The sequence below is a fragment of the Pristiophorus japonicus genome, chromosome 5 (genome assembly GCF_044704955.1).
Source record: "Pristiophorus japonicus isolate sPriJap1 chromosome 5, sPriJap1.hap1, whole genome shotgun sequence".
NCBI lineage: Eukaryota > Metazoa > Chordata > Chondrichthyes > Pristiophoridae > Pristiophorus > Pristiophorus japonicus.
Genome location: NC_091981.1, coordinates 192,754,953 through 192,768,037, shown reverse-complemented (window position 1 = coordinate 192,768,037; position 13,085 = coordinate 192,754,953).

Sequence of the window (13,085 nt, the reverse complement as noted above, 5' to 3'; positions counted from 1 at the left end):
CTGCCCTTTTTGGGTAGCACTATGCAGTTACCCCACAAGAGGCAGTCTGCCTGAATGGACAGCTCGTCCTTTTGCCGCTGGAACAGCTTGATTAGCTCATGCATTTCAACGGGAATGCTGGCCCAGCTCCCATGCAGTACACAGTTTTTTTACTAGGGACAGCAGAGGATCTTGGCTGGTCCAGTCCTAATCTGGTGGGCCGTGACAGGTGATTTATCATTTTCAAATGCTTCCATGACCATCAACAAATCTGCGGGCTGCGCCACCATCAACAAGTTTGCAGGCTGCGCCATTTCCACCCCCATGATGGGCAATGGTAGACGACTGAAAGCATCTGCACAGTTCTCGGTGCCTGGCCTGTGGTGGATGGTATACTTATATGCTGATAGCGCGAGTGCCCACCTTTGTATGCAGGCTGAGGCATTAGTATTTATCTCCTTGTTTTCAATGAATAGGGATATGAAGGACTTGTGATCGGTTTCCAGCTCAAATTTTAGGCCAAACAGGTACTGATGCATTTTCTTTACCCAGAACACACACGCTAATGCCTCTTGCTCAATCATGCTGTCGGCCCTCTCGGCCTTAGACAAGCTCCTGGAGGCATAGCGACAGGTTGCAACTTCCCCGCAACGTTAGCTTATTGTAATACACACCCGACTCTGTACGATGATGCATCACATGTCAGCACAAGTCTTTTACCCGGGTTGTACAATACAAGCAGCTTGTTGGAACATAAAATGTTTCTGGCTTTCTCAAAAGCAATTACTTGGTTTTTTTCCCCATACCCAGTTCTCACCTTTACGCAATAACACATGTAGGGGCTCTAAGAGGGTGCTTAACCCCAGTAGGAAGTTACCAAAATAGTTGAGGAGTCCCAGGTACGACCGCAGCTCCGTGACATTCTGTGGCCTGGGCGCGTTCCTGATAGCCTCTGCCTTGGCGTCTGTGGGCTGAATGCCATCCGCCGTGACCTTTCTCCCCAAAACCTCCACTTCTGTTGCCTAGAAATGCATTTCGACCTCTTCAGCCGCAGCCCTCCGTGATCCAGTCGCTGGAGGACCTCCTCCAGGTTTTGTATGTTCTCGACGGTGTCCCGACCCATGACCAATATGTCGTCCTGAAAAACCATCATGCGTGGTACCGACTTGAGTAGGCTCTCCATGTTTCTCTGGAAGGTCGCTGCAGCCGACCGAATTCCAAACAGGCATCTGTTGTAGATGAACAGTCCCTTGTGCGTGTTGATGCAGGTGAGACCCTTCGAAGACACCTCCAGCTCCTGCGTCATGTAGGCCGAAATCAGGTCGAGCTTGGTGAACGTCTTGCCTCGTGCCAGCGTCGCAAATAGGTCGTCTGCCTTAGGTAGCGGATATTAGTCCTGTAGCGAGAATTTAAGGAGCTAGGAGCTAAATTAAAAAGTAGGACCTCAAAAGTAGTAATCTCGGGATTGCTACCAGTGCCACGTGCTAGTCAGAGTAGAATCGCAGGATAGCGCAGATGAATACGTGGCTTGAGCAGTGGTGCAGCAGGGAGGGATTCAAATTCCTGGGGCATTAGAACCGGTTCTAGGGGAGGTGGGACCAGTACAAACCGGACGGTCTGCATCTGGGCAGGACCGGAACCAATGTCCTAGGGGGAGTGTTTGCTAGTGCTGTTGGGGAGGAATTAAACTAATATGGCAGGGGGATGGGAACCAATGCAGGTAGACAGAGGGAGACAAAAAGGAGGCAAAAGCAAAAGACAGAAAGGAGATGAGGAAAAGTGGAGGGCAGAGAAACCCAAGGCAAAGAACAAAAAGGGCCACTGTACAGCAAAATTCTAAAAGGACAAAGGGTGTTAAAAAAACAAGCCTGAAGGCTTTGTGTCTTAATGCAAGGAGTATCCGCAAAAAGGTGGATGAATTAACTGTGCAAATAGATGTTAACAAATATGATTGGGATTACGGAGACGTGGCTCCAGGATGATCAGGGCTGGGAACTCAACATCCAGGGGTATTCAACATTCAGGAAGGATAAAATAAAAGGAAAAGGAGGTGGGGTAGCATTGCTGGTTAAAGAGGAGATTAATGCAATAGTTAGGAAAGACATTAGCTTGGATGATGTGGAATCTATATGGGTAGAGCTGCAGAACACCAAAGGGCAAAAAACGTTAGTGGGAGTTGTGTACAGACCTCCAAACAGTAGTAGTGATGTTGGGGAGGGCATCAAACAGGAAATTAGGGGTGCATGCAATAAAGGTGCAGCAGTTATAATGGGTGACTTTAATATGCACATAGATTGGGCTAGCCAAACTGGAAGCAATACGGCGGAGGAGGATTTCCTGGAGTGCATAAGGGATGGTTTTCTCGACCAATATGTCGAGGAACCAACTAGGGGGGAGGCCATTTTAGACTGGGTGTTGCGAAATGAGAGAGGATTAATTAGCAATCTCATTGTGCGAGGCTCCTTGGGGAAGAGTGACCATAATATGGTGGAATTCTGCATTAGGATGGAGAATGAAACAGTTAATTCAGAGACCATGGTCCAGAACTTAAAGAAGGGTAACGTTGAAGGTATGAGGCGTGAATTGGATAGGATAGATTGGCGAATGATACTTAAGGGGTTGACTGTGGATGGGCAATGGCAGACATTTAGAGACCGCATGGATGAATTACAACAATTTTACATTTCTGTCTGGCATAAAAATAAAAAAGGGAAGGTGGCTCAACTGTGGCTATCTAGGGAAATCAGGGATAGTATTAAAGCCAAGGAAGTGGCATACAAATTGGCCAGAAATAGCAGCGAACCCGGGGACTGGGATAAATTTTGAATTCAGCAGAGGAGGACAAAGTGTTTGATTAGAGCAGGGGAAATGGAGTACGAGAAGAAGCTTGCACGGAACATTAAGGCGGATTGCATAAGTTTCTATCGGTATGTAAAGAGAAAAAGGTTAGTAAAGACAAACGTAGGTCCCCTGCAGTCAGAATCAGGGGAAGTCATAACGGGGAACAAAGAAATGGCGGACCAATTGAACAAGTACTTTGGTTCGGTATTCACTAAGGAGGACACAAACAACCTTCCGGATATAAAAGGGGTTGGAGGATCTAGTAAGGAGGAGGAACTGAGGGAAATCCTTATTAGTCGGGAAATTGTGTTGGGGAAATTGATGGGATTGAAGGCCGATAAATCCCCAGGGCCTGATAGACTGCATCCCAGAGTACTTAAGGAGGTAGCCTTGGAAATAGTGGATGCATTGACAGTCATTTTCCAACATTCCATTGACTCTGGATCAGTTCCTATGGAGTGGAGGGTAGCCAATGTAACCTCACTTTTTAAAAAAGGAGGGAGAGAGAAAACAGGGAATTATAGACCGGTCAGCCTGACATCAGTAGTGGGTAAAATGATGGAATCAATTATTAAGGATGTCATAGCAGTGCATTTGGAAAGAGGTGATATGATAGGTCCAAGTCAGCATGGATTTGTGAAAGGGAAATCATGCTTGACAAATCTTCTAGAGTTTTTTGAGGATGTAACTAGTAGCGTGGACAAGGGAGAACCAGTTGACGTGGTATATTTGGACTTTCAGAAGGCTTTCGACAAGGTCCCACACAAGAGATTAATGTGCAAAGTTAAAGCACATGGGATTGGGGGTAGTGTGCTGACATGGATTGAGAACTGGTTGTCAGACAGGAAGCAAAGAGTAGGAGTAAATGGGTACTTTTCAGAATGGCAGGCAGTGACTAGTGGGGTACCGCAAGGTTCTGTGCTGGGGCCCCAGCTGTTTACATTGTACATTAATGATTTAGACGAGGGGATTAAATGTAGTATCTCCAAATTTACGGATGACACTAAATTGGGTGGCAGTGTGAGCTGCGAGTTGGATGCTATGAGGCTGCAGAGTGACTTGGATAGGTTAGGTGAGTGGGCAAATGAATGGCAGATGAATTATCATGTGGATAAATGTGAGGTTATCCACTTTGGTGGTAAAAACAGAGAGACAGACTATTATCTGAATGGTGACAGATTCGGAAAAGGGAAGGTGCAACGAGACCTGGGTGTCATGGTACATCAGTCATTGAAGGTTGGCATGCAGGTACAGCAGGCGGTTAAGAAAGCAAATGGCATGTTGGCCTTCATAGCGAGGGGATTTGAGTACAGGGAGGTGTTGCTGCAGTTGTACAGGGCCTTGGTGAGGCCACACCTGGAGTATTGTGTACAGTTTTGGTCTTTTAACTTGAGGAAGGACATTCTTGCTATTGAGGGAGTGCAGCGAAGATTCACCAGACTGATTCCCGGGATGGTGGGACTGACCTATCAAGAAAGACTGGATCAACTGGGCTTGTATTCACTGGAGTTCAGAAGAATGAGAGGGGACCTCATAGAAACGTTTAAAATTCTGACGGGTTTAGACAGGTTAGATGCAGGAAGAATGTTCCCAATGTTGGGGAAGTCCAGAACCAGGGGTCACAGTCTAAGGATAAGGGGTAAGCCATTAAGGACCGAGATGAGGAGAAACTTCTTCACCCAGAGAGTGGTGAACCTGTGGAATTCTCTACCACAGAAAGTAGTTGAGGCCAATTCAGTAAATATATTCAAAAGGGAGTTAGATGAAGTCCTTACTACTCGGGGGATCAAAGGGTATGGCGAGAAAGCAGGAAGGGGGTACTGAAATTTCATGTTCAGCCATGAACTCATTGAATGGCGGTGCAGGCTAGAAGGGCTGAATGGCCTGCTCCTGCACCTATTTTCTATGTTTCTATGTTTCTAAACCATTAATAGTTACTTTATAATCGCCGCAAATCCTGACCATGCCATCACTTTTGAGTACTGGAACAATCGGGCTGGCCTACTTGCTGAATTCCACTGGGGAGATGATGCCCTCATGTTGTCGCCTGTCCAGCTCGATTTCCACTCTCTCCCTCATCATGTGAGGTACCGCTCGCGCCTTGTGGTGACTGGGTCGTGCCTCTGGGACCAAGCGGATCCGCACCTTCGCCCCGGAAAAGTTTCCAATGCCAGGCTCAAAAAGGGAAGGAAATTTGTTAAGAACCTGGGTACATGAGGCCTCATCGACATGTGATAGCGCTCGGATGTCATCATAGTTCCAGTGGAATTTGCCCAGCCAGCTCCTTCCAAGCAGTGTGGGGCCATCGCCCGGGACAATCCAGAGTGGCAGTTCGTGCACCGTGCCCTCGTAGGTGACCTCGCCATCAGCACGCTCTCCCTCAGGTTAAGATGCTCCCGTACCAGTGTACATAGCTCCTCATATGACTTATCTGTGGGTTTCGCCAGAGCCAGAAGATTCTTCATGAGGCTGTAGGTCGGTGCCCCGCAGACCATGAGGAGGACCGCTCTCCTTTTTGCAGCGCTTCCTTCTCCGTCCAGCTCGTTGGCTACAAAGTATTGGTCTAGCCGTTCGACATAGGCTTCCCAGTCCTCACCCTCTGAGAACTTCTCCAGGATGCCCACAGTTTGCTGCATCTTTGCGTTGGGTTCGTGTACTCGTCACCAGTTGTTGTGTTCCTAATACACATGAGACGGCACACAGGAAGGTTAAAGTAACAGTGACCTCAGTCTTTATTAAGGCACTCCAGAGTGAGGAACAGCTTATATACAGTGCTCCCAAGGGATGCTGGGATTCCTTGGGACTTCAGGGGATGCACTCCCTAGTGGCGGAACATAGGAGTGCACTGCACATCTAATCTGAGCCAAAAATAAGATTGTTGGGAATTCAGAATTAGACCCAATTCCAACCAGTGAGATCCACTTTGCAGACATCACCTCTACTCAAAGCAATGCTACTTTGGGAACTGCAACAAAAGTTAGGTGTGTGTTTGAATTTGGAACTTGTGCTTGACTACACAATGGTTTTGTCTATTATATGAGGTTACTGACAAAACCATATTCTCAGCCTGTCTGATCCAAATATATTAATCCAATGAATACCTCCTTGCATGTTTTGAGCTTCATTTAAGAACTAGGAGCAGGAGTAGGCCATTTGGCCTTTCAAGCCTGCTCCGTCATTTAATAAGATCATGGCTGATCTTCTACCTCAACTCCACCTTCCCACACGTATCCTATATCCCTTGATTCCCTTACAATCCTAAAATCTATTAGTATCTGTCTTACATATACTCAATGACTAAGCATCCACAGTTCTTTGGGGTAGATAATTCTAAAGATTCACAACCCTTTGAGTGAAGAAATTTCTCCTCAATTCAGTCCTAAATGGCCAACTCCGTGTTCTGAGACTGTGAAGCCTGGTTCTAGCCTCCGGGCGACAACACCAACAGCTGCAGGAGGTATTGTTCGGGAGGCCGGACGCTTGGTTGTGCAATTTAAAGGGGATGTTGGTGCGGGAAAGAATTTTTTTTGCTAATGCATAGTGACCATTTTTGAGAATTTTCTTCAGCCGCGATCAATCAGCCCTGCATTCTGCTAGAGTGCTTGGGGCTGATCGGGCCAGAGCGCAGCTGCTGTCAGCAATGACGTACTTCCTTCCAAGGCAGAGCCTGCAGTAATGGCCCTTCCCTTTAAGGGCGTGAAGGAGCCTCCATTCCCAACAGTGCATCGCTCGAGATTGTGCAGTACTGCACCTCTATCATCCCTCTTGCTGACTTTAGCGCTCTCAAGGATATGGAGATTGATTTAGCACTCCACTTCCTTCCTGGAGCGCTAAACCTGAAGTTTGCAACGAAGTCCTTCGCATAGCGCCCAGTGGTTCTTTTGCGCTACCACGAAAGTTATCAGCCCAAACAGGGTGCTACACAACTTCTCCCCCTGTGTCTCCTCAATTTCTCCTCATGTGCATTTGTGTACATTGAGCAAAAAAAGAAAAATTACATTTTTGCTTACAAACCACGTTTATTTTCATTGTTAAAGGTAGACTCCAATAGTACTGGGATGCACATAGATAGAAAAGGGAATGAAAGAGGATGAGATAAATCAAAAAGTATGGATTAGGTGATGTAAAGCTTTGGATTTAAAAGCTTGTAAGCCATGATAAGAGGAGGTAAGGTATTCTTTGGTTCTGATATCATGGCAAAGAATGGGTTACAATTCGTAAAACCTGATTTCAAATATAACTTAAATACCAACAGAACCATTATGTTCCTGTTACTTTCCAAACTTTTAAATCTTAAAAAACAATGATAACTCTTCAGCTTTTTGGCCAAAATAAGAGGAGGCCATTCTTGGCAGGGGCATGGCTGAGCCCTTGGCCAGCTGTGGGGCTGAAAAAATACAAGATGCTGGTGTCCTCCTATGGTATCCTCCTTCTCCACTTCCACTTCCCTCCCATCCTACAATATCTTTCGATTTACAAGCTGCACATTGTGTAACCATGCATTTCTTGCTTTCACTTCCTCCACAAACCACAACCCTACACTTGTGCCTTCCTCATTTCAGACACCCAAGAAATCAAGCCTGCTCTTTTAGTTTTTAAGCAAGGAGATGGAGAGGGGAAAGAAGAGAAAGAAGAAGAAGAGAACGAAGAAGAAGAGAAAGAAGAAGAAGAGAAAGAAGAAGAGAAAGAAGAAGAAGAAGAAGATGATAATGATGACGATTTCAGCATTGTGAACAAGAAGACACTGTGATGGTTAGTAACAGAGGGAAGGGTTGGACAAATGTTGAAAGGGGAATTGAGGTTGTGTTCACTGGTACCGCAAGCAGATGATTTGTTTCCGGATATCCCGGCCAGAAAGAGGCTGTCTCAGTTGCATCCTTCCTTCCTTCCGCTTTCACCACTTCTGCTTCTTCCTCTTCCTCGTCCACCTCCCTCTGTTAGCAGCTGATCCCCTTTGCTCTGCTCCATCTCCATGTGATTGCTGTAGCCCAAGGGGGACTGCAACTTGTGCCCCAAGACTGGAAACAAATGATGTTCTCAGGGGCTTTCCTTTAAAATCAAAGCCTTGCAAATGTCCAGCAACATTCCCAGCACTCCCTGCACACTATAATAACTTTTTAAATGAATTACATCAAGGCAGTACTCCAATAAAATGTAAAAAAACCAGTACAAATGCAAAAATCTAAACTTCCCCGAAAGGTGTGTGTGTCCCTTTAAGAAGCGCTGGCAGTGACTCCGTTGTACTGCTGCGCACACATTCTTCCTTGCATAGTTTGGAGGGGGACATTGTTAAGAGCAGCGACGTCCTGTATCAGAGTCAATGATAATGATCAATGGAGACAGAGGGGGTAATTTTAATCTAAAGCACAGGGCAAGAAACTCTCGGGATCGGGTAAAGCGCTGCTTTTACATCTTGCTCAAATTTACACCTTTAAATTCAGGCGGGTGTAAAACCAGTGCTAAAATTGTTCTCTGAGAGTCTAATAACTTGCTGACAATTGGAAAGATATGGATAGATATGCGCACGTATAAGAAAATGTTGTGGGTTAATTATCTGAACTTAGTTTTACAGTAAGACATACGAGCTTTTGAATTATTGCATGACTTAATGAGGAGACCCATGATAGCACTTAGTATAGATCTGCCAATTTATTTTCTGAACAAATCTTTGTCACAGGTTGTGCATTTGTTGACATAAGTAACATTTATTTTATGAATCCCTTTTAATTTAGTGCCCCAAAAGGTAATCAATTCAAAATTAACTCATCTCAGCAAAATTACAAATAAATGTAAATCATGCTTGTCAATGCCATTCAAAGATGAAAGCGACCAAGAGAGGATGTTTCCACTGATGGGGAGACTCGAATTAGAGGGCACAATCTTAGAACAATGGGCCACCTATTTAAAACAGAGATGAGAAATTTCAGAGGGTTGTGAATCTGTGGAATTCACTGCCTCAGAGAGCTGTGGAAGCTGGGATATTGAATAAATTTAAGACAGAAATAGATGGTTTTTTAATTGATAAGGGGATAAGGGGTTATGGAGAGCGGATGGGGAAGTGGAGCTGAGTCCATGATCAGATCAGCCATGATCTTATTGAATGGCGGAGCAGGCGCAAGGGGCCGTATGGCCTACTCCTGTTCCTATTTCTTATGTTCTTATGACTTCCTCTTCATAACTCCATGCTGACTCTGCCTGACCAAATTTTGCTTTTCCAAATGTCCAGCTACTGCTTCTTTAATAATCGACTCCAACATTTTCCCAACAACAGATGTTAGGCTAATTGGTCTATAATTTCCTGCATTTTGTCTGCCTTCTTTTTTAAATAGGGGCGTTAAATTTCCAGTTTTCCAATCTGCTGGGACCTCCCCAGAATCCAGGGAATTTTGGTAAATTACGACCAATGCATCCACAATCCCTGCTCTTACGACCCTAGGATGCAAGCCATCAGGTCCAGGGGGTTTATCTGCCTTTAGTCCCATTATCTTACTGAGTACCACGTCCTTTGTGATTGTGATTGTATTAAGTACCTCCCCCCCCCCTGCTATAGCCCCTAGACTATCCACTGTCAGAATATTGTTATTTGTCATGGAATGGGAACCCATCAGTGAGACATTAAGTAAAGTGGCCGGAGTTTTAGGTCATCGAAAGATAAAAGAAAGCTGCTTGACCACAGACACACATCGAGGTACAGCCCAATTGACAAAGGAACAGGCACAGACTTGAGTTTGCTTTTCAGTTGGACAGCATCAGGAGCGAAAAGGAGCATTTTTGCAAGTATAAGAGAGGCAGTTTTAACTGCCATCTCACTCTCTGTCCCCTCTTCTAAGCCTGCTTGCAACACACAAGGACTGAGTACTCTATCTGTGATGGAAAGAAGAAACCCCAGAGAACCTTGCCACTTTGACTGGGAAGCTGACCTTGAGACTGGACTTGAAGACCCAGAAGATAACCCTCATTGGGAGAAGCAGCGATTGAGCCAGAGAGGTAATTGTTGAGCATTTATCCCAGCCCACGCATCTTTAAGACCACCGCATAGTGTGAAAGGATGTTGTGTGTCCCAGTCAAGTCTTAGGGGTTGAAGTGGGGAGGTTTTTGCAAGGATCATAAACGTACACACATTCTGTTGGACAGATCCAGTGGTACAATTTTGAATCCGAGCAAGGCTGTTTTAGACGTTGGTACTTCACATTAGGGGCCTGTTTAGACAGGCCAGACTGTGTGTTGTATTGCGCTTGTTTGTATTACACTACCAGGGTGTGTTTTTACTAGGTGCAGGTGTGTTTTAACTTGAATAAAAGCATTGTGACAGTGGAGACCGAAAAGATCTGTCTATGACTGTATATTACTGTTCACGACTATAATTCCGATTTCTAGAACTATTGTAAGAGGAGCGATTCGAAACCACCAGGGGCAAAACCAATTACAGAATCTGGTGACCGTGGCAGGATACCGGTATGAGTGAACAGGCAGTCATGGAAGATCTCAAGGTCAAGAGATCGGCAATGGTGGATAGGATTTCCTCGTACATTTTCGGTAAAGTTAATGTAACACAGCAGTGGGTGTTAGACCTGTTGCGAGCTGAGTGTCCAGAAGACAAAGCTGCAGAGTGGACAGGGGTTAAGGAGCACAAAAAGGCAAAAGAAAAGGCCATTTGGCTCCTGTGTTTGCTGAAGCAAGTCCAGCTGCTCAGGGAGCAGGTTGATAAGCTTAAGGCAGAGCTCCAAAAGTCAGAGGAGCAGTCAGCCGCAAGGGCCACAGTGGGGAACAGATTAGTGGAGGAATTACGCGAGGAGAGGCAGGAAAGGTGTACTCAGGAGGAAACCTCCTGTAACATCGGAGAGTACCTGCAATGCCAGGTCACCGAGGCCAAGATCAATGAGCAGGCTGTACGGGAGGAGAATGCCCGCTTAAGGGTAAAGTTGATGGGCTGGAGGGACAACTGAGAGATATAAGACAGCTTACAAGGTAGCTAGCAGTAGGGGGTTTGAGAGTGGGAATCACAGGCCCTGCCAAGTAAAAATCCAAAGCTTGACTCAAGCTCTTGCCAAAGCCATGGTTTGCTTGATGGCCCCGGGGGAAGCTCGGGTGGACTGGGGAGAGGAAGAAGAAGATAGCAAGGATTGTGAGCAGGGTTGGGACGTCCGACCACCACTTGAAGCGCCAAAGGGACCGATGAGGCCCATATGGCAGCAGAAGTTCAGCCCGCCTATAGACGGCGCGGGTCAGGGCGCACTGCAAAACGATTTTGTGGTTTCGTTCACCACCCCACAGCTGCAGAATATGATCTCAGGGGTGCCCAAGTAAAAGAAAGAAGGGGATCCCTCAGTTCACTTCACCGAGGTGGACCAGGTTGGGGGGATTAACGGGTGTCGTGAGGCCGAGGCTCTCAAGCTGTTGCTGTTTTCCCTCTTTAGGGGTTAAAAGAAGACTTCTCTCCTTCAAGATGGACTCCCTGATATAAGGAGTCGACACCCGCCCGTTCGTATAATGACCACGGAGTCACTCAGACGAAATCTTCGGTTCAACCAGTTTATTCAAGCATATGCAAGGGAAGAGTTCAAATGTGAACCTTCCCAGAACAATGATTCTCACCCACAATTATAGAACAAACCCAAGTGTGTGCCTCTCCCACAAAAGCACCAGTTGGTTTACTGCTCATCAGCGAAGTTACATTGATTGGTCGTCTCTTGGCTCTGAGTGGTGTTTCCCAACTGTCCATCTCCCGTCACATGTCAATTGTGTTGTTCAGTGATGTGAACCTTGCCTTAGTCCCCATGACGTGTGAAGTACCTCTGTTCCCAAACACTTGCTTTCTTAACTCTTCCCCAAGGGAACTCGAGTCAAAATGTTATGTATCTTAACTACTGACCTCTACTGTCTTTTTTATGTGTTACTAAGGTTAAGGATGGCGCATTAACCATCAGGCTTTAAGTGTTATAAGTGTGCTTTACATACATAAGCAAGTGTTACATACAATCTGTCGATAGGCAATTATAATCCATACCGTAAGGCAGAGGAACTTCACCGATTCCTCAGACCGTCCTAATACTGATAAGCCCTATAACCTGGACCATACATCAGATTAGTTCACTTCCTTCAGCATACCTGTTAGTGACAACCTATCTGCCTGCTCTTTGCCTGCTACAACGCTATACCCCTTACACCTGGATGGGAAACTGTATCAGGCCCTGACTGCTGAGAGCAAATGGAGACAGGGGACTACGGCCGGCTTAAAGGAGGAAATCCTGTGAGCCATGGGTCACACCCAAGGTAGTCCATTCTCTAGAGTAGAGAGGACGCTGCAACTGGCAGGGTAGCAGCTCAGGCATTCATGGACAGGCTCTGGCCCATCTACAAAATGGCCACGGGTGGGGAGCTTGACAGAGCACAGATGCAGGGGATGCCGAGAAACCATTGGCTCAGGACCCTCGTGGCAAACAGTTTGCCATGAATAACGGTAAAAGCAGAAGCCTGGTTTGACTCCGAGGACCTTGCGAACACAGAGGCTGGAGTGCTCCATCCCATGAGCCTGGCCTTTAAGACCGGCTCAGAGGAGGAGGTCAAACCAAGTAAGGGCAAGTTACATGAAATAAAGGCCAGTGAGGCTAGTAAAAAGGGATGGCGTCAGGAAGGGGTTAGCACAGGGAAGGCTATGAAATGTTTCGGGTGTGGAAAGATGGGACACTGAAGAAGAGACTGCCGTCCCGAGGAGGGGGTAAGGCAAAGGGGATCCTCCAGTGCCTAAGACAAAACTTGTTGAGGCAAAGGAGCAATTTGATTTACTGGTGGCCACCCTTCGGACAGTTTTTGTGCCAGAGCAGGGAAGGGTAGACGCTGCCGTGAGCAAGTAAATCCCGACCACTCCGGTAATCCCACAACGCTGACTACCTGTGTTCGCTCACGTACAATGAGTGGAGTAGACCATGCGTGAGGATAGGGGTGGAGAAAGTAGAGGGGAAGTACTTGGTGGACACCGGAGCTTCGAGCACAGTGATCCATGCGAGTAACCCAACCGATTCACCCTGGTCCAGCAAGGTTCCATTCAGTCTCGTGGGGTTCACCGGGAACGAGCAGGCGGGGGCAATGCCCAGGCCATTAGCCATAGATTTAGGATCACTCTACACCAGGTGGGAATGCATCCTAATAAAGTGGGAACAGCCACGGTCAAGAGTCCCAGGAGCCGATTTTATGTTAGCCCACAGGGTTATAGTGGATTTGAGGAATCACTGCCTTTGGGGAGCAGTGGGTTCCGATAAGGAGAA